We start from the raw sequence: 20,161 nt of genomic DNA, 5'->3' as shown, positions 1-20,161 counted from the left end.
TTTGGCTGTAACAACAGGCGGGAGAAAGAATTCATTGTGATGGTAATTCCCAGGGATGCAGTTCGAAGGAAGCGATGGATAAAAGAGAAGGGTGGTCTCCTACTGACGCATCGTGTTTTTGAGAAATGAGTCCACGATACTTAATATTATTTAAAGGTAATCTACTGTACCTATCCTGTCCTAATTTCGGCCAAGCTCAGGAGTAGAAGCACGTAGTGCGTCCGAATAGGGTGAAAAAGCAAATAAAAATATATCTAACTTATAAAATACACCAAAGTATATGGACAGGTAATATGTACATATTATTGTAGTAAATAAGAACTTGAGAACTCGGTAAAATGGATTTATTTACTGAAAACATAAAAAGAAAACATTCCAAACGAAAAACATAAATCAAATAAAACAGTCGACCACTGGTTGTGTTATTTAAAGAAAAAATCACACGAATTTTTACATAAATTGCAATTATGAAACAAATCGTTTACAAACGATTCGGGTAACGGACCCGAGATATTAAGAGAGTTTATTGTTGCATGGAATAATTTAAATTTACATATTGTAGGTGCGCGCTTTGTTAAGTCCCTAGTTCTTTGCCCGAGGGCTCAATTTCTAAACCGTTCATGATATGCGATGGTAATATCCGATCCACTAGTAATGGCCTAAATTACATATTATTACCGGGCGAGTTGGCCGTGCGCGTAGAGGCGCGCGGCCGTGAGCTTGCATCCGGGAGATAGTAGGTTCGAATCCCACTATCGGCAGCCCTGAAGATGGTTTTCCGTGGTTTCCCATTTTCACACCAGGCAAATGCTGGGGCTGTACCTTAATTAAGGCCACGGCCGCTTCCTTCCAACTCCTAGGCCTTTCCTATCCCATCGTCGCCATAAGACCTATCTGTGTCGGTGCGACGTAAAGCCCCTAGCAAAAAAAATTACATATTCCGATCACTCGGGCACAAACATATACGAGGGATGATCAACAAAGACTGCGACTGTTTTTTCCACAGATGTTTATCACTCCATTTGAATGTTTAAATTATCTTATTCAAAGTAGTCCCCTCCTACTTCAGTGTACTTCTTATAGCGTCTCTGCCAGTCCTTGAACACATGCTGCAGACCATTCTTTGTCAGGTCCTTGAGAATCGCCCCACTTTTCTTGAGCACTGCTTCAGAGTTCTCAAATCGAATGCCCCTAAGCTTTGCCATTAAGTGATGGGAATAAAAAAAATCACAGGGTGCAATATCAGGGATCTAAGGTGGATGCGGTACACAGGTAATGTTGAATCGAGACAGAAACTGCATGACTTGATTTGCGACGTGAGGCCGTTCATTGTCATGATGAAGTCGCCACCCAGTCCGAGGAAGCTCTGGTCGTTTCTTTACAGTGTGCTTCCTCAGTGTAGCCAACACTGACGTGTAGTATGCTGCTGTAACAGTAGTGTGCTGTACTGCTCCTCTTGCGTCACCTCCATTGTCTGGTATGCGAAATGCACGTAGCGTCTACACAATAGAGCATTACTACCAACCTACCGATTTGAGAGTCCTGCCGCCTACGGACATTATACAGAAAATCCTCCTCTTTTTAAATATTTATGTTACAGATAGGAAACTATCACCGAAGCTACAGGAAAAACACATTCTCAGTCTTTGTTGATCAGCCTACGTAAATTACTTGTTCAGGACTGCATCTGAATCACCCTTCCAAAATGGTCACATACTCTATCGTTTGGGTCCGAACCCATGATCATAGATAAGGTCAGAACCTCTCTTCCCAAAAATAGCCATCGGGCTATGTCTCTCCATTATCGAACAAATGACATCATCACAACAAAGAAATAACACATTGGACACATCGTACAAAAACACAATATGAAATAAATAAAACCTGGACAATGAAGCACACAATATATATACTGTATATACTAAAGTTGATAGAGGTGTCGGGTCAAGAACCCAACATATCCGGGCACTGGACGTCGCATATCTCATGTAGATGCAGCATAGCAGTGGCATTTAACACGGCAGGGAAATCAGCTGATTGGCAACAGAAATAACAACTAAGCAGGTCTTTGTGGCATAGGCAGTTCACAAATCTACGGGATTATTTGTAAACATCACTACCCTTCTCTGACCAGCGTACAGCTGAGTCAAGGGTCTTAAACTACATGGGGCAAAAAGAAATGGCGCATCCATCCTTAACAACATTCTCCGTGCTACAGGTTAAGCACACAAATCTGGCCAGCAAAATACGGCTCACAGCCGTACATAATCTCACATTTAACAGGCCGGTAGATTATCTCATCATCACAGCTCCAAATATAACACCACGGCTTTCATAGCCTATCTCTTAGCATCTCAGCCCCAGTAATTATCCACAGGTAATTCTCTAGCCTCACATATAAATAAACCTCGGTTCGATGACTGGTACATATCCATAAATTTGCCTGCCACCACACTTAAAGAAGCTACTCTACTTTCGTCGTTGAAAAGTCTCCCCTTTCGTTTTCTCACAGCTAATATTCATGCAACATGCAACAAAACATCCTAACTTATACTGGCTCTAGTCTATCCTCTCTCCCGGTTCGACACTGATGGCGTACAGTCCACCAGATTTTAATGAAGAATATACCCATACAACTCTATCTTAACTCAACATAAACTGGAATAAAATTCAAATAATAACACACAGCTATATCTAACCTACTCTTTCCCTTATTTCCCATCCAAATATTTACAATACACAGCTCGAGGACTTAGCATGCAAGCAGCCCTAAACGTATTTAAATATACTGAAATGAGCAATACAAATGTCACTTTGGGGCCGATGACCTTCGATGTTAGGCCCCTTTAAACAACAAGCATCATCATCATCATCATCATCATCACAAATGTCACTCTGGTCTACTGTACATTTAAGAGTTAATTTACATATTTAAAATGGCCTCTCATAGTCAGTCTAGCTATCACTTCACATGCTTAAAGAACAAAAGGACTTAACTTGGCGGCAACCTCTCCATCAGTGGCGAATCACACGCCACTATGTCATGCGGGCTCAGCCCATGACTACGAAACACAGCACAGGGATGAAGGTCCTCTTGTCGACTTCTGGGTAGTTCATGGCTGCTGTCTCCTTGCTGTGGGGCTGTATCTGGAACTGTTAAATTAAATTAACCATCTACTTCTCCGCTCAGTGTGCTAGAATTCACGATCGCAACCTTAGTGTTGGCTAATAATTTACTATAGCCGTCGCTTGGATATAAGTTCGATCTACGTGGCACTAAATTAAGGGAACTGGGCCCGGTTGCTATCTGTCCTTGTCAGAGGTTATATATTAACGAATCGCAGACGTTAATCTCACACTTAGCGTACGCGCCGTATGTTATTTATGTATGCAGACCGTCACTAGCTCTTGTGAGCTAAATCACAGCGATTTTAGTCCAAGTCTAACATAAACTTCACACAAAATTATTGTCTTATCTGGTCGCGGCCACATCTCACTGTCGCCTTTCAAAGTGCAATAGGAGAACGCTTGCTTCTCTTGTGTACACAGCCTTTATATTCTCACAAGGTCTCGGGATTCAAGGGGAAGTACGGAGAAACAAACCCTCTTCCATTGTGAGAGCTCGCCAGGTGCTAACGGCTGCTCACGTTCATACGCATATATATCTGCATGGCACAAGTAAATGGTTTTATCATCTCCTGTCGCTCTATAATTATCATCTTAACTATGTGTGGTGTCAGATCTGTAGAATACAGCTTAGTGGCGGTGTAACCGATTAAAATTCAGATGATTCCAGCCATGGAAAGAGCAGTTCGTCAACCTGTGACAAATGTTTGGTGCTTCCAATCTTTCAAATCTTACCCCCTCCAAAGTTTGCAGCTCGCATGGGGACGCGGCTATGGGGTCTTCGTGATCAAAATCACGGCTTGCGGCTCAGGTACAACTAGAGGAATTCGTTTCTACTGGAGCGCTACGGGGTTCTCACAGTCTATGGCAGGCTTCCTTCATTCCCCGCGTATATATTGAGCGCTTGAATAAAATTATGCCACAGTGTTGTAAATGATAAATTGAAGCATATATGATATGGTTCACTACGTACCCATAATAAAGCTTGCTGGAATGACCGGTATGTTATTTTATTTCACTAGGCACACGTTGAGCCACATATGTGGGAAAAAGTACGAGAGGCTGAAAAATTAATTCTAAAATGTAAAGCCGCTCTCACAATTTTTTCTCACCGAGAGCCTCCGAAAATAAGGAAGCCTCCTATCACTCGGAAAACATGCAGTCCACAAAACAAGAAATATGCCGGAAAAGAGGATAATTCATCATGTTTTAATCTACCAGACATAGCATTGGCATGCACGGAAGAGATTGCTCTGATTTTTAACTCAACAATTGCTTCACCGAACGAGCCTGCAACAGCAAGTTGCAGCCTGCCTCGTTCAAATATAGACACGTTTAGGTTTGTATTAGAAGTTGAAGAATTGTTTTCTAACTCTATTTATATATTGCAGTCACAAAGCAAGTGTACTGGTAAAGCTTTTTGGTATCTAAAGCGAAGAACGAAATTTCTGCAATTCCAGTACATTCATAGCGGGGTACGTTGAATTTTACCGAGCAACTGGCTGCGTGGTTGGGTCACGTTGTTATCAGCTGGTATTCGGGAGACAGTGGGTTCGAACCCCACTGTCGGCAGCTCTGAGGATGGTTTTCCTGTGTTTCCCATTTAACACATTAATTAATGCAACGGTCTCTTCCTTTCTTTTGGGGAATTTTGTCAAATGTACCTAGCTTACTTATCTTTGGCTGCGTAATTCAAAGTGGTATGTACATGCAAGTAGTTAATGTCTGGGAGAATTTGCATCCTCTAGCAATTTGAGATACTCCTTTTTTATTGCCACCGCCCAACACTTCATAGACCACTCTTATCTTAAATTTCACTTTAATCACACACTCAGTCTGAACTTCAAACATGCCATCACTGCTGTATAGGGAAAGAGAAGCAGAAGGTTTGGGCAGATAGAGAATCATGCACAATAACAAAATACGTATAGGAGCAAAATGCGGTTAAATATAATCAATCTGGTCACCGTTTTTTGGTTGCCTCTCTCACTGAATTACGCAGTATATACTGAAGAAATTAACACCAGGAATGCTTGCGCAATAGAAGAAAATGCTGACCTATTTCAATCACTGTGAATCACCCATGTCATTACATCATGATTCAGAAAGCCAGATGTCCGAGATATTCTTTAAATTCAGCGTTGTCTGGCATCGAATAACCAGTGAACTAGAGCTGTCATGTATTGAAAACATTTTTTCATTTAACTTATGTACTGTATATACTGTGTTTAGCCTACAGTAGATTCAGTTATAAGCCCATGAAATATGTATAAACAACATGCTGTCAACCTAACAGAGAACTTTGTTATTACATGTGTGTCTGCTGGCGTTATGATGTTCCTGTTTTGTCGAGTAATAAATATGTAATAGAATATAATTATGTGATTCAGTGTGTTTCTTTTTAATTTATTCACACTTTCCTTCCTTTATTTGCCTCTAATCTTGACGTGATACAGTCAGCTGTTGTGAGGAATATGGAGGCCGTCGGGCCTTGATACACTGTAATAATGTAGTCACTGTAAAATAAAGTAGGTAAATGTAACCTAATCCTTCGAGGACTTAATGTTCTGCAAATTCCTTCCATCTGCACATTGTTCCACGACTCCTTTATAGTCACAATTAAACATGTCCGTAGATTTTTGTAAGATTTAATGGCTCTATATTATAAAGGAGATTTGCGCCACTATAAACGCGTAGGCCAAATGTTCATTACTGTAACGGTTAGCACTAAGCCGATATCGATTACTCGCAGCCGGCGAGGCGAGCCACTTCCGCACGAGAGTGATTGCTTTGCGTGATGACAACCGTGATAATGATTTACTCAGTGAGGTCATAAATAAAATTACTTCCGCTTAAACAGGTGATGCGAGTGACGTTCGACCTTCATTAGACAGTCCTATCATTTGAAATTGATATTTCATTGAGTCTAATCGCAAAGAAGCACATTGCCCGGATCGTAACCACTGGCTTGCTCCTACAGATGTATCAAGGATTCAGAAGGTCATTTGACGTTAATTGCCGTATCCAAGATAATATATAATAAGCATTTGTAGTACATAATTATTAATGACGCCTGTCATTGTGATATAACTAGCTTCGACAGGCCATGTAGATATGTCTCCCTTAGTTCCGTTTTCCTGATACGGGTTTGGGGATGAGGTGAGATTTAATTGTATGTCATGTTTTTACGGGCGGGTGCCCTTCCTGGCGTCAAAATCAGTTGAGGAGGTAATGAAGATGAACTGAATGATGGCGAATGAAATTGGGTAAGGAAGTGGAAGGAATCGGAATAGAAACTGTCCCTCCATTTGTCTAGAAGGGAACATGGGGCACCACAGAAAAACATTTTGAGGACAGCCGACGGTGGAGTTCGAACCCACTCTCCTTAGCTCTATAGTCGTAGGGCGCTAACACGGGTGGCCACTCCGTTATGTTTGACAGGCCTTTTAGTGGTTCATATACATGGAGAAAAGTAACCTGATTCGCTGCTAGAGTAAACGTATGGTCCAATGTTGCGGTTAAAAGCAATGCGATCGCTTTCATATGAAATGCTCGATGAAATGCAAAGCGGCACACTTGTCATGAACAGTGTTACTATACGCTGGCGTCTACCAGTGCAGAGATCCAGTGCTTGGAATAACCTGGCCACCGAGAGCAGTGAATGCTGCTCCGCTGTGCTCTGTTTATTGTGTAAACTCTCCATTCCTATCAGCGCCTCTGTAGTTCGGATTGGTTTGAGTCATGAGATACTGGGTTCAAACCCTAGTGTTTGCAGCCTTGAAAATAGTTTCCTATGGTTTCCCATTTTCACACCAGGTGAACGCTGAGGCAGTACCTCAATTAAGACCATAGTCGCTTCCTTCCCATTCCTAGCACTGTCCTCTTCCATCTTCGCCAGAAGACCTGTCGTTGCGACGTAAAGAAACTGTCCAACTTCCCGCCGCCAGTATTCTCAGATGCTGTTCCACTCAGCGAGATAACTCCCCTAGACCTCCCCTCGCGACCCGCCCTGGGACGAACAGTATATTCAAGTATTAGGACAGGCAGGTCTAATATATCTGCTACGATAAAAATTTGTGAGGCATGGAAGATCCGAATTTATTATTCCTCCTCTCCTTGTTACTAAGGATGTTTTAGCAATTTGTTTTACGTCGCACCGACACGGATAGGTCTTATGGTGACAATGGACAGGATAGGGCTAGGAGTGGGAAGGAAGCGGATGTGGCCTTAATTAAGGTTACAGCCCCAGCATTTGCCTGGTGTGAAAATGGGAAACCATCGAAAACCATCTTCAGGGCTGCCGACAGTGGGGTTCGAATCCACTATCTCCCGGATGCAAGCTCACAGCCGCGCGCCTCTACGCGCACGGCCAACTCGCCCGGTAAATAAATTTTAAAACACTTATCAGGTTAAAGAGGTCGTTTAGGTTGCATGTTGCTCAGAATTCCAGTGATGTCCAGGGAGAAGTCTCTTCTAGTTTGACGTTAACAGTCCTGCAGATGTGGATCAGTTAATCGTGATCGTGCTTTCTTCTTCAGGTATTTCATACGTGAGATAGCTTTCTCGTACAGGTAGGTCATCCAACCAAACATAACTAGTATATAGGCCTAATAATCATAATTTCGTGTGGCTATCACAGTCTGGTGTGAGATCGGGATTCGAATTCGGGTTAATTGGGCGAGAATCTTTTTAGAACATTTTGTATCTTTTGCTTCTCAAAAGGCTATGCACCTCTCCTTTCTGAATAAATATTTCAGCTCTAAGGAAGACTAGAGATCTATCAATTCAAGTTCCGCACGAGCAGCCATATATTTTTAAATTTCAATTATTTCCAAACATAGAGGGTTATGTAAGATTCGGTTATTGTCAGAACAACCAACTTAACAACTTTAAAGTCGCTGAATGCTAAACAATTATATAGGATGGACACAACACTATTATTCTCGTTCGTACAACGAAGTTTGAAGGAAGGAACAATCCCAGGAGCGTTAGAGCTCGCAGTCGCCTTTCTTTAAACGCATGACGCGAGCACCAGGTTGAGAACGCCTGGAGTACAGGCTACAATAACAGGATAAGGTAGGGTTTCATCTGTTACACTTGTATTGAATGAGACGGAAACAGCCAAGAAAAGAATAAATTCAGGGTAGGCATCGAATATCACTATGGCCCGTTTTTCAAACATTAAAGTTCCCCTTCCCGGATACATCATGGAATACATCATCCAGCTGAAGGTGGGTCGTACGAAAACTGTACGTTGCTCTCGAACGTGGCTTCAAGCTACCGATAACCTCACTGAGGCGTTGGTATAGAAGGTTCCCGCCCAGTTAACCCGAATTTGAATCACCGTCTTACTCCCGACTGTGATAGCCACACGAAATTGCGATTATTAGGCAAATATACTTGTTATGCTATTGACCCCATGCCATTGATTGGTTTTAAGTGAAGGAAAAATAATAGCAAGAACAGTAACAGAAACTTTCTCTGCGGTAACGAAATTCTGACTGGTTTAAGTCACTTTTCTGTACAAGTTAGGTTGTGGCATTTCAGCTGAATTAAGTGGGGAGTGACACTTTCCTGCCAAGTTCGCCAAGCTGTACGGATCGTCTAGCTGTAGACTTGCAGTTGGGTTCAAATTCCACATTCGACAGTCCTGAAGATAGCATTCCATGGTTCATCATTTTCACACAATACAATATGGGACCTATACCTTAATTAAGGCCTCGGCCATTACCTTCTCACTCGTAGCCCTTTCTGATTTCAGCGTTTCCGAAAACCTGAATACTTGTATGTGCTAATGTAACGTTACGCCACCAGCAGAAAGAAAAACGATAAAAAAACACCGTTCCTCTGTATCTCCGCGAGGTACACCATTTACGATGAAATTTTGTTTCTTCTCCATAGGCTCGCTCCTGAAGAAGTGAATTTTAATTTGAGAAAATGTGATTTTAGTTTTAACAGATGAAAATACAGGGTGTCTCATATAAACTCAGACCGAACGCACATTGTTTGTACTCTGCTCTATAGCAGCTGCCTCAGTCAAACTTACGTCGCACGCGGCCGCCCTGCTTTAAGCGTGTATACAATCTTATATGAAATCTTACCTTATAAAAGATGCTGGAAGTGTCGTCCCACCTCGGTTATTCAGGCACTGTATCTGCTAACCATATTCTGTTTGACTCGAGTGAGTTCTGCCACTGTAATGTTTCTGATTTCATTCGTAATTTTTTTTCTTTCAGTTATTCCAATGTATGAGGATTTGTTCGATACACTTTGTTTTTCAGTTTACCTCACAAGTAAAAATCATACACTGTTAGATCTGAAGACCGAGGGGGAAATAGACCAGCGCTGATCACTCTGTCTGCAAACACTTCCGAGATTGTAAGAAGGGAATCTTCTGCTGTATGAACAGGGACTGAATCTTGTTGAAACCACCCACGTGATTTTTCTTCTTTCTTTAACGGTGTCAAAATGTCATGTTGGTACCTCTGTGCATTTACTGTCGTCTCGAAAAAATTGGACCCAATTATTCATCTTGCACTAACTGCACACCAAACACCAGTCTTACTATCACAATGCGGGACATCATAAACACCATTAGGATTTTCTGCACACCAATAGTGAGAGTTATGACTGTTCACACGACCATTAAGATGAAACCGGAACTTTTACGTACGGTGTTGCAATGATAACTGTCTCACCATGTTAACAGCTGAGATTCAGACTGGCGACTGATGCTTGCCAGGTCGAACACGTGCAGGCTGCTTGCAAGGCCAATAACTATGCTTGCGCCTCCCATACCGCAGCTTATGTATCGGAAAGTTAAAACGCCGCTTCGACAGTCTTGATAGACCCTGTATACATGATACTGTAAGTGCTGGGACATCGAAGTTGTGATGTGCGATGTTGTTATAAGCAGTGTGCGCACACTATAATAAGCCGAACTCGGGCAACCTTGTAACTACAGTGAGGTTACTAGCAGTAGCCTACTATCTGACTCGGTGGTTGAATAGTTAATGTTCTGGTCTTCAAGCTAGGGGTTCCTCTTTCAGTTTTAACACCGAATGGCTAATTCCTATGGCTCGTGGCCTGTGTGTTTGCTCTGTCCTTAACATCCTTGGAACTCACGTTTCAGCACTTTTTACCGCATACAGATGCCACCCACCCACCCTCATTGGAGATCTTTCCTCACGCCAGCCTGTGATAGCCACTCGAAATTATGATTACTAATAACGTTATCGGTTTTACGTCCCACAAACTACTTATACGGCTTTCGGGGACGACTAGGTGTCGGAATGCTTCTTTTACGTGCTGATAAACCTACCGAAATGAGGACAGCGTATTTGAGCACGTTTACATACTATTGGATTGATGATACCGGCACCTAACTTGAAAGCACGGCCGCATTCTGCCCTCTTCCTTGTCTATCCCTTCCGATCTTCCTATCCCCCACAGGTCCCCTGTTCAGCACAGCAGGTGAGGCCACCTTGTTGAGGTACTGGTACTCCTTCCCAGTTTTACCATCCCGCCCCAAAGTCTCATGCTCCTGGGCACTGCCCTTGAGGCGATGGAGGTGGGATCCCTCGCTGAAAAAATGAAATGGCGTATGGCTTTTAGTGCCGGGAGTGTCCGAGGTCAAGTTCGGCTCGCCAGATGCAGGTCTTTTCATTTGACTCCCGTAGGCGACCTGCGCGTCGTGATGAGGATGAAATGATGATGAAGACGACACATCCAGCCCCCGTGCCAGCGAAATTAACCAATTAAGGTTAAAAAACCCGACCCTGCCGGGAATCGAAACCGGGACCCCTGTGGCCAAAGGCCAGCACGCTAACCATTTAGCCATGGAGCCGGACATCCCTCGCTGAGTCCAAGGGAAAGACCAAACGGATCAAGAAAGAAAGACCGAGCTCGATAGCTGCAGTCGCTTAAGTGCGGCCAGTATCCAGTATTCGGGAGATAGTAGGTTCGAATCCCACTGTCGGCAGCCCTGAAAATGGTTTTCCGTGGTTTCCCATTTTCACACCAGGCAAATGCTAGGGCTGTACCTTAATTAAGGCCACGGCCGCTTCCTTCCCACTCCTAGCCCTTTCCTGTCCCATCGTCGCCGTAAGACCTATCTGTGTCGACGTAAAACAACTAGCAAAAAAAAAAAAGAAAGCTATATGGTCAATTTAAATTATACAGAGTACATATTATTTCGTAATTAGCACTCAAGTTGAAATGAGAAGAGAAAGTAATATTTACAGTAATAAACAAATAACTAATTTAAACCATACAAAAATAATTCTTTTTTCTACAGATCTTTTCTTTATAATGTTTTTAACTGTGTTTTTGAATTTAACAAAAATTGATGTAAATCTGCTTATACTTTTTATCATCGAACTGTATAACCATAGAGCAAGATTGCTGCTGTAGTTAAAAGCTATAGTTATTAAACATTTAGGTTCAAACAAACGCACAGATTCAGATCGTTTCAGTTGTGTAATTATGAGGATATGGCAAGAAATTATGTTTATTTATTTAATACTATTGCTACTCTCCGAGCTGAGTAGTCATTCGTGTTAACGCCCTACGGCTATATAGCTAAGCTCTGCATTCGGGAGACGATTGGGTTCGAACCCCACCGTCGGCAGTTCTGGGAATGTTTTTCTGTGGTTTCCGATTTCCACTTCAAGGTAAATGCCAGGAAATTTCCTCTTCATAAGCCACGGTCGATTTCTCCTTTCTCCTTACCCAGTTTCATTCACCATCCTACATTTATCTTCAGATTGGCGCCAGGAAGAACATCGGACCGTAAAAACAAGGCATACAATTTTATCTCTCGTCATTCGCGACCCCAACAAAGAGGTAGACCGGGCGAGTTGGCCGTGCGCGTAGAGGCGCGCGGCTGTGAGCTTGCATCCGAGAGATAGTAGGTTCGAATCCCACTATCGGCAGCCCTGAAAATGGTTTTCCGTGGTTTCCCATTTTCACACCAGGCAAATGCTGGGGCTGTACCTTAATTAAGGCCACGGCCGCTTCCTTCCAACACCTAGGCCTTTCCTATCCCATCGTCGCCATAAGACCTATCTGTGTCGGCGCGACGTAAAGCCCCTAGCAAAAAAACAAAACAAAAAAAGACAAAGAGGTAGACATATAATTACTGCGGAGAATTTGTGGTGCGTGCCAGGTACAGTGAAGGAATTTATATGTTTTAGGGGTTTAAGTGATGAATGTGTTGTAATACTTTCTAAAGACTTCGAAATCATTGTTGGTATAGTAAGTTGAGTCACCTCTGGGTTGAAAGTCTGTGTAAATCCATCATATTCTATTGATTAGTCTGTCGCAATATAAAGTGGAAACAGTGTCTCCCACTGACTGTATTCGCTAATCAAAGAGCATTCAAAGGAAATGTGAAGTTTTTGCAGCAGACATTTTGACAGTATTAATTACTCGCGACACTTACGCTGCCACGCTGTCTTGTCTTGTCTTGTGGCGCTATGACGAGCTGACGTGAGTTTTAATGGACTGCTGGATGGAGTCGATAGAAATAATAAGTCTTCCTTCAGTACCAATCAGTCTGACATTTTTTAAGCATTTTGTATACATTTCAATATTATCCTGGCATACTTGTCCTTTTGACCAGGGATGGCCGGTACATGAGTGCAGAATGGAAGTGAGCAGGGGTGCTAATATGAGGACAATGGTGCACGCAGCCCAAGTCGTGTTTTATTCCAACGAAAATTTCTGTTTCCAAAGAAAATTTCTTGAATTCGTGTACTCATACTCAAGTATTAAACATTATTTTTACTAGTGGTTTAAAGCAGGATGCGTTGTTGCCTTGTGGCTGTTAGTCGGAGGTTTCCAGGATTCTGTGTCTTGCAAAATTTGGTTGGCTAAATGTAAACGATTGGAGTCGGTTAATTATAAAAATACATACAGATCAGCGAACATTTTTCTGCGTCTGATTATGAAGATGACTTGGAAAATAGTTTTTTTTGCTAGGGGCTTTACGTCGCGCCGACACAGATAGGTCTTATGGCGACGATGGGATAGGAAAGGCCTACGAGTTGGAAGGAAGCGGCCGTGGCCTTAATTAAGGTACAGCCCCAGCATTTGCCTGGTGTGAAAATGGGAAACCACGGAAAACCATTTTCAGGGCTGCCGATAGTGGGATTCGAACCTACTATCTCCCGGATGCAAGCTCACAGCCGCGCGCCTCTACGCGCACGGTCAACTCGCCCGGTGGAAAATAGTTTAAGATTACTTCTAAGGAAAATACTGAAGTCAAGTGGTATCCCACCTTTAAAGCTACCACGTACCGAGTAAGTGGCTGTGCGGCTTGGGTCACATAGCTATCTGCTTACATTCGGGAGATAGTGGGTTCGAACCTCACTGTCGGCATCGGTGAAGATTGTTTTGCTCTATTCCCCATTTTTGTAATAATCATGTTATTTTCTTTACGTCCAACTAACTACTTTTCCGGTTTTCGGAGACGCGGAGGTGCCGGAATTTAGTCCCGCAGGAGTTTTTTTACGTGCCAGTGAAACTACCGACACGAGGCTGACGTATTTGAGAACTTTCAAATACCACCGGACTGAGCCAGGATCGAACCTGCCAGGATGGGGCCAGATGGCTAGCGCCTCAACCGTCTGAACCACTCAGCTCGGCTTTCCCATTTTTACACCAGGAAAATGCTGGGGCTATACCATTTTTTATACAATTTGATACGTCGCACCGACACAGAAAGGTCTTATGGTGATGATAGGACAGGAAAGGCCTTGGAGTGGGAAGGAAGCGTCCGTGGCCTTAAGGTGCAAGCCCAGCACTTACCTGGTGTGAAAATGGAAATCCACGGAAAACCATCTTGAGGGCTGCCGACGGTGGGGTTCGAACCTACTATCTCCCGGATGCAAGCTCACAGCTGCGCGCCCCTAACAGCATGGCCAACTCGCCTGGTGGGGTGTACCTGAATTAAGGCCACGGTCGCTTCCTTCCCACTCCTAGCCCTTTCCTATCCCATCGTCACCATAAGACCCATATGTGTCGCTGCGACGTAAAGCAAATTGTATAAAAAGGAAAGTACTACCAAGTCATGCGGAACAACAGGATACAAGTAATTCAAATTCGGCTTTGCGACGTAAAGTAAGAAACACTCGTTTAGCTGCCTTGGAATGGCTGGGAAATCTAGGCCCAAAGAAACCACGCTTAGAAATGGAAGAAACTTCTATGGATATATCCGTTCAAGAAGTGAATGAAGGCAGTGTTCACTATATTCATTACGACCAATCACACCAATAAAATGAATCTTTAAAGAAAGCAGTTCACACTTTGAAAGCAACCTTAAATGTTTTGAAAGAACAACATCGGAAATGTTGTAAAGAACCGGAATCATTGCAAACGCATTCGGAAGTATATTGGTAAGGCACGAGAATTAAAATAGAACTATGTATCGTTAAATGCAAAAACGAAGAAAACTCGCTTGTCCTACTATTCACATCTACGCAGATGCAGTCAGTGGCACGTGGAGAAAAGATTACTCGATGGACATGCCCAAACATTTCCCATTCGGTAATGATAAGGGCCTTATCTCCTAAAGCCCAGACATTTCCCATTCGGTAAATATTAGGACCTTATCTCCCAAAGCCCAGACATTATCCATTCGGTAATGATAAGGGCCTTATCTCCTAATGCCCAGACCTTGCCCATTCGGTAATAAGGACCTTATCTCCTACAGAACACGACTTCACACGACATTTTTAAAAAACAGCCATTAGAATGAAGGTTTTGGTGTCATAATTGGTTATCAGAATATAGCAGTAGAATGAATTAAAGCAGACCAGAAAGCATTGCACCTGGCTTGCCGGAACGCTGCCCGGTGTTGTTAGGCTCATGACGTCACGTTTCGCTTCACCGAGCGAACACATTCCAGGCCGCAGTGGGCCAGCCCTTACTATATTGTCCTGAACAACGTCCCACTAACACATCGAAGGTTTTTCAAGGACGCAAGGATGGGAAAGGGCTAGGTTTGGGAAGGTAATGGCTCTGACCTTATTTAAGGTACAGTCCCAGAATTTACCTGGTATGGAGATGGAAAACCATATCAGGGCTGCTGACGGTGGGTTTTGAACTCACATTCCGAATGCAAGTTCACAGTTACAAGACTCTATTTGCATGGCCAACACACTCTGTTAATGATGTATTTCGGTACGACCTTATACGCGCCAAAACAAATTACAAATTAAACGAGTTTACGTAAGCTATACTGAAAATAAAAAGTGGTTTCTCTTTAGTACATTTACACCATGTTATTAAAAGAACACTGATAAACACGTAAATAAGAGATTATAATTCAAATAAAAAATATACATTTTGCTTGGTGCCCCTAGTGGAAAACTCGCTTTGGAAAATAGCTCTGAATACTTTAAAGGTTGCCTGCCCCTAATCGGTGTCAATGTACCGTGCTCTGCATCCACTCCTGTTGTTTGCATTGGGAGCAGAATGCCCTCGGTGGGCTGGTATGTTTTGGAGAACCGGAAACACGAATTATTTGTTATGTAACAAAATCAATTGCTAGAATACTTTGAACCGAGCTCGATAGCTGCAGCCGCTTAAATGCGGCCAGTATCCAGTATTCGGGAGATAGTAGGTTCGAACCCCACTATCGACAGCCCTGAAAATGGTTTTCCGTGGTTTCCCATTTTCACACCAGGCAAATGCTGGGGTTGTACCTTAAGGCCACGGCCGCTTCCTTCCCACTCCTAACCCTTCCTTGTCCCATCGTCGCCATAAGACCTATCTGTGTCGGTGCGACGTAAAGCAACTAGCAAAAAAAAAAAGAATACTTTGAATGTTAATAACCTTATTCAAGTGTGTGTAATCGCTCCATATATCGTACGTAGGCCTATACAATGGTTCGTTGTTCAGCTCGGTTTAGAACCTCAATCTTTCTCCTAACGTGGCCTAACGTGGCGCCATTCCATCTTACAAGAGATCTGTTGATCTGTTTGGGTTGAACCTGGTAAGTTTTAATGAAACTTCGGTGAATGATCAGGTAATATATCTTAAATTTAATCTAAACCCTCATTTTGCCCTAATATCGACGTTAGTGTTAACATTAATTAATGAAAAGTAGGTGGGTTGCTCAGAGCAGTTAGTTGATGACGATAATTTTTTTGCTAGGGGCTTTACGTCGCACCGACACAGATAGGTCTTATGGCGACGATGGGATGGGAAAGGCCTAGGAGTTGGAAGGAAGCGGCCGTGGCCTTAATTAAGGTACAGCCCCAGCATTTGCCTGGTGTGAAAATGGGAAACCACGGAAAACCATCTTCAGGGCTGCCGATAGTAGGATTCGAACCTACTATCTCCCGGATGACGATAAGGAATGAGGGCTGGGTGTTCGTGATAGTCTTCATACACATCATCATTTACGCACAACACATCACACTACTAACCAACAATGAAACACACAAGAGTGAATACATCACCTCACAGTGGATAGGCGTCAGGAAGGCCATCCAGACGTAAACCTAGACCAAATCAACGTAAGTGAGGAATATGTGCCTGCTGAATTATATTTAAGAACATATAGCTAAGAAACTACTTGCATTAATCAAAACTGAAATACCAAGTTTCATGAAAATATCCCATTCGTTTTCCCATGATGAGGTAAAACACACACACACACATATTAAACTGAACTAAACATAGGCTATTACTTGTTCTGTACGATATAAATACGGTTAATGTTAACAATATACATACAGGATCTATACATGTTATATAAGAGAAAGAATAATTTACGCAATTACGGTCAATTCTCTCAGCTAATCTTCTAGGCGGGAAAAATTACATATTCAAATAAATTCACTTCAGATATGGAGCCGTCACTAAAATCCCCCAAAAGAATACCGATTCTAAGTGTTATGGACGTGGTCATACAGCACGGATGGGCTTAAAACCCCAAGACCTCCACATATGCGCGGCGCGCTCACGACACCAAGAACTAAGGGACAAATATCAACACAATCCAAAGACCAACAACCCCAAACAAATGACACTGAGACCACCGCAGTTTATTTTATACGGTACCTGCAAAATAAATACAATATACACATGAAAATAAATTCATCTTGTAAATAGGTGCACGGGTTCTAACCCATATACTCTTGGTCTACCATCTGGTCAGCTGTCTTTCGTCCTTGGTCTGATCAAACATACCTCCGAATACCGACATTCCTTTTAATTAATCAAGAAGCGGCTTAGTACAAGAACCCATATTCTCAGTCGTCCCAACAAGACAAGGCCCAGACATAATTCGTTCCACAAGGCCTCGTTTAAATCACTCCTCAGCTATGTGAGGCCACCCCTCTTTTGCCCGAGCACCACAAGAAAAATAAAATACACATTTAACTCATCGCTCGTAGGATTTCAAACTACCTTTTAGTCTCGCCTTTAACACCGATTCCCGGCAAAATTCATTACTTTAATTCTCTTCCTGGTAGGTGCATTTACTTCCTCGGCCATGGCCGGCATTTATATATCGCCGAAGAACATCTCTAATCCTTTCGATTAAACGCCTTGGCCATTTTTCATTTGCTAAAACTTTCTCATCTAAGCTTTCTACCCTGACTCGTTCTGGTCTGACTTCTGATTGTGTTACTGAAGCATCCCTTATTGCTATTTATAAGACCCTGATTCACAATGGTGTACAGTAGTGATGTGCGCGAATGGCGCCTGGAATCGCGAGAATCGGTTCCTACGACTCCGAGGTCGCACTCAATGTCGCATGCGAAGAATTGGTTCCCCGATGACGTCACCAGTGTGTGCTGGGCCAGTATTAATACCTACTAATACAACAGGCCTCACAGCACGGCTGATGACGTCACAAGGATAGGCAGTCACTCCTGAAGCGCGCAACGGCACTTCAGTGGTTGTTGAACGAATTACTTTGATGATGAGAACTTGTGAGCTTTACAAAACGTTTTCAAAAGATGCTCTTTCAGGGTATTAAAGCACATTCAGTTGTACCGAGACCAATTAAAGCAGAAGAAAGGCGGAGAGATGGCGCACTCCGTTTTCTGGAAATTTCGTAAAAGTTCAGATTGATAGTAAATAACAATAAGGGGTTTTAATTTGATTGTTACCATTTTTTAGTTAATAATAATTTTATGAACTCATAACAGATCCCAGGGAATCACTGGAGAGGTGGAGGGAATATTTTGAACATCTTCTCAATGTAAAAGGAAATCATCATGGTGGTGTTGCAAACAGTCAAGCTCATGGGGAGGAGGAAAATGATGTTGGTGAAGTTATGCTTGAGGAAGTGGAAAGGATAGTAAATAAACTCCATTGTCATAAGGCAGCAGGAATAGATGAAATTAGACCTGAAATGGTGAAGTATAGTTGGAAGGCAGGGATGAAATGGCTTCATAGAGTAGTCAAATTAGCGTGGAGTGTTGGTAAGGTACCTTCAGATTGGACAAAAGCAGTAATTGCACCTATCTATAAGCAAGGGAACAGGAAGGATTGCAACAACTATCGAGGTATCTCATTGATTAGTATACCAGGCAAAGTATTCACAGGCATCTTGGAAGGGAGGGTGCGATCAGTCGTTGATAGGAAGTTGGATGAAAACCAGTGTGGTTTCAGACCACAGAGAGGGTGTCAGGATCATATTTTCAGTATGCGCCAGGTAATTGAAAAATGCTACGAGAGGAATAGGCAGTTGTGTTTATGTTTCGTAGATCTAGAGAAAGCATATGACAGGGTACCGAGGGAAAAGATGTTCGCTATACTGGGGGACTATGGAATTAAAGGTAGATTATTAAAATCAATCAAAGGCATTTATGTTGACAATTGGGTGAGAATTCAGTGAGAATTGATGGTAGAATGAGTTCATGGTTCAGGGTACTTACAGGAGTTAGACAAGGCTGTAATCTTTCACCTTTGCTGTTTGTAGTTTATATGGATCATATGCTGAAAGGTATAAAATGGCAGGGAGGGATTCAGTTAGGTGGAAATGTAGTAAGCAGCCTGGCCTATGCTGACGACTTGGTCTTAATGGCAGACTGTGCCGAAAGCCTGCAGTCTAACATCTTGGAACTTGAAAATAGGTGCAATGAGTATGGTATGAAAATTAGCCTCTCGAAGACTAAATTGATGTCAGTAGGTAAGAAATCCAACAGAATTGAATGTCAGATTGGTGATACAAAGCTAGAACAGGTCGATAATTTCAAGTATTTAGGTTGTGTGTTTTCCCAGGATGGTAATATAGTAAGTGAGATTGAATCAAGGTGTAGTAAAGCTAATGCAGTGAGCTCGCAGTTGCGATCAGCAGTATTCTGTAAGAAGGAAGTCAGCTCCCAGACGAAACTGTCTTTACATCGGTCTGTTTTCAGACCAACTTTGCTTTATGGGAGCGAAAGCTGGGTGGACTCAGGATATCTTATTCATAAGTTAGAAGTAACAGACATGAAAGTAGCAAGAATGATTGCTGGTACAAACATGTGGGAACAATGGCAGGAGGGAACTCGGAATGAGGAGATAAAGGCTAATTTAGGAATGAACTCGATGGATGAAGCTGTACGCATAAACCGGCTTCGGTGGTGGGGTCATGTGAGGCGAATGGAGGAGGATAGGTTACCTAGGAGAATAATGGACTCTGTTATGGAGGGTAAGAGAAGTAGAGGGAGACCAAGACGACGATGGTTAGACTCTGTTTCTAACGATTTACAGATAAGAGGTATAGAACTAAATGAGACCACAACACTAGTTGCAAATCGAGGATTGTGGCGACGTTTAGTAAATTCTCAGAGGCTTGCAGACTGAACGCTGAAAGGCATAACAGTCTATAATGATAATGTATGTATGTATGTATGTATGTAATAATTTTATGACCCTTGGTGATTAGTAATTAACTATTATAGGAAACTTTCTTTTATCTAGGTTATTAAGTTCCATTTTCCCCACATGTAAGGACATACTCAGGTCACTTTTTACCACAATGGAAGCTAGGAGTGTGGGAATATTGCATGTCTCGAGTAGGACAAATGAA

The sequence above is a fragment of the Anabrus simplex genome, chromosome 2, assembly GCF_040414725.1.
Source record: "Anabrus simplex isolate iqAnaSimp1 chromosome 2, ASM4041472v1, whole genome shotgun sequence".
NCBI classification, from domain to species: Eukaryota; Metazoa; Arthropoda; class Insecta; order Orthoptera; family Tettigoniidae; genus Anabrus; species Anabrus simplex.
Note: the sequence above shows the minus strand (reverse complement) of the source record.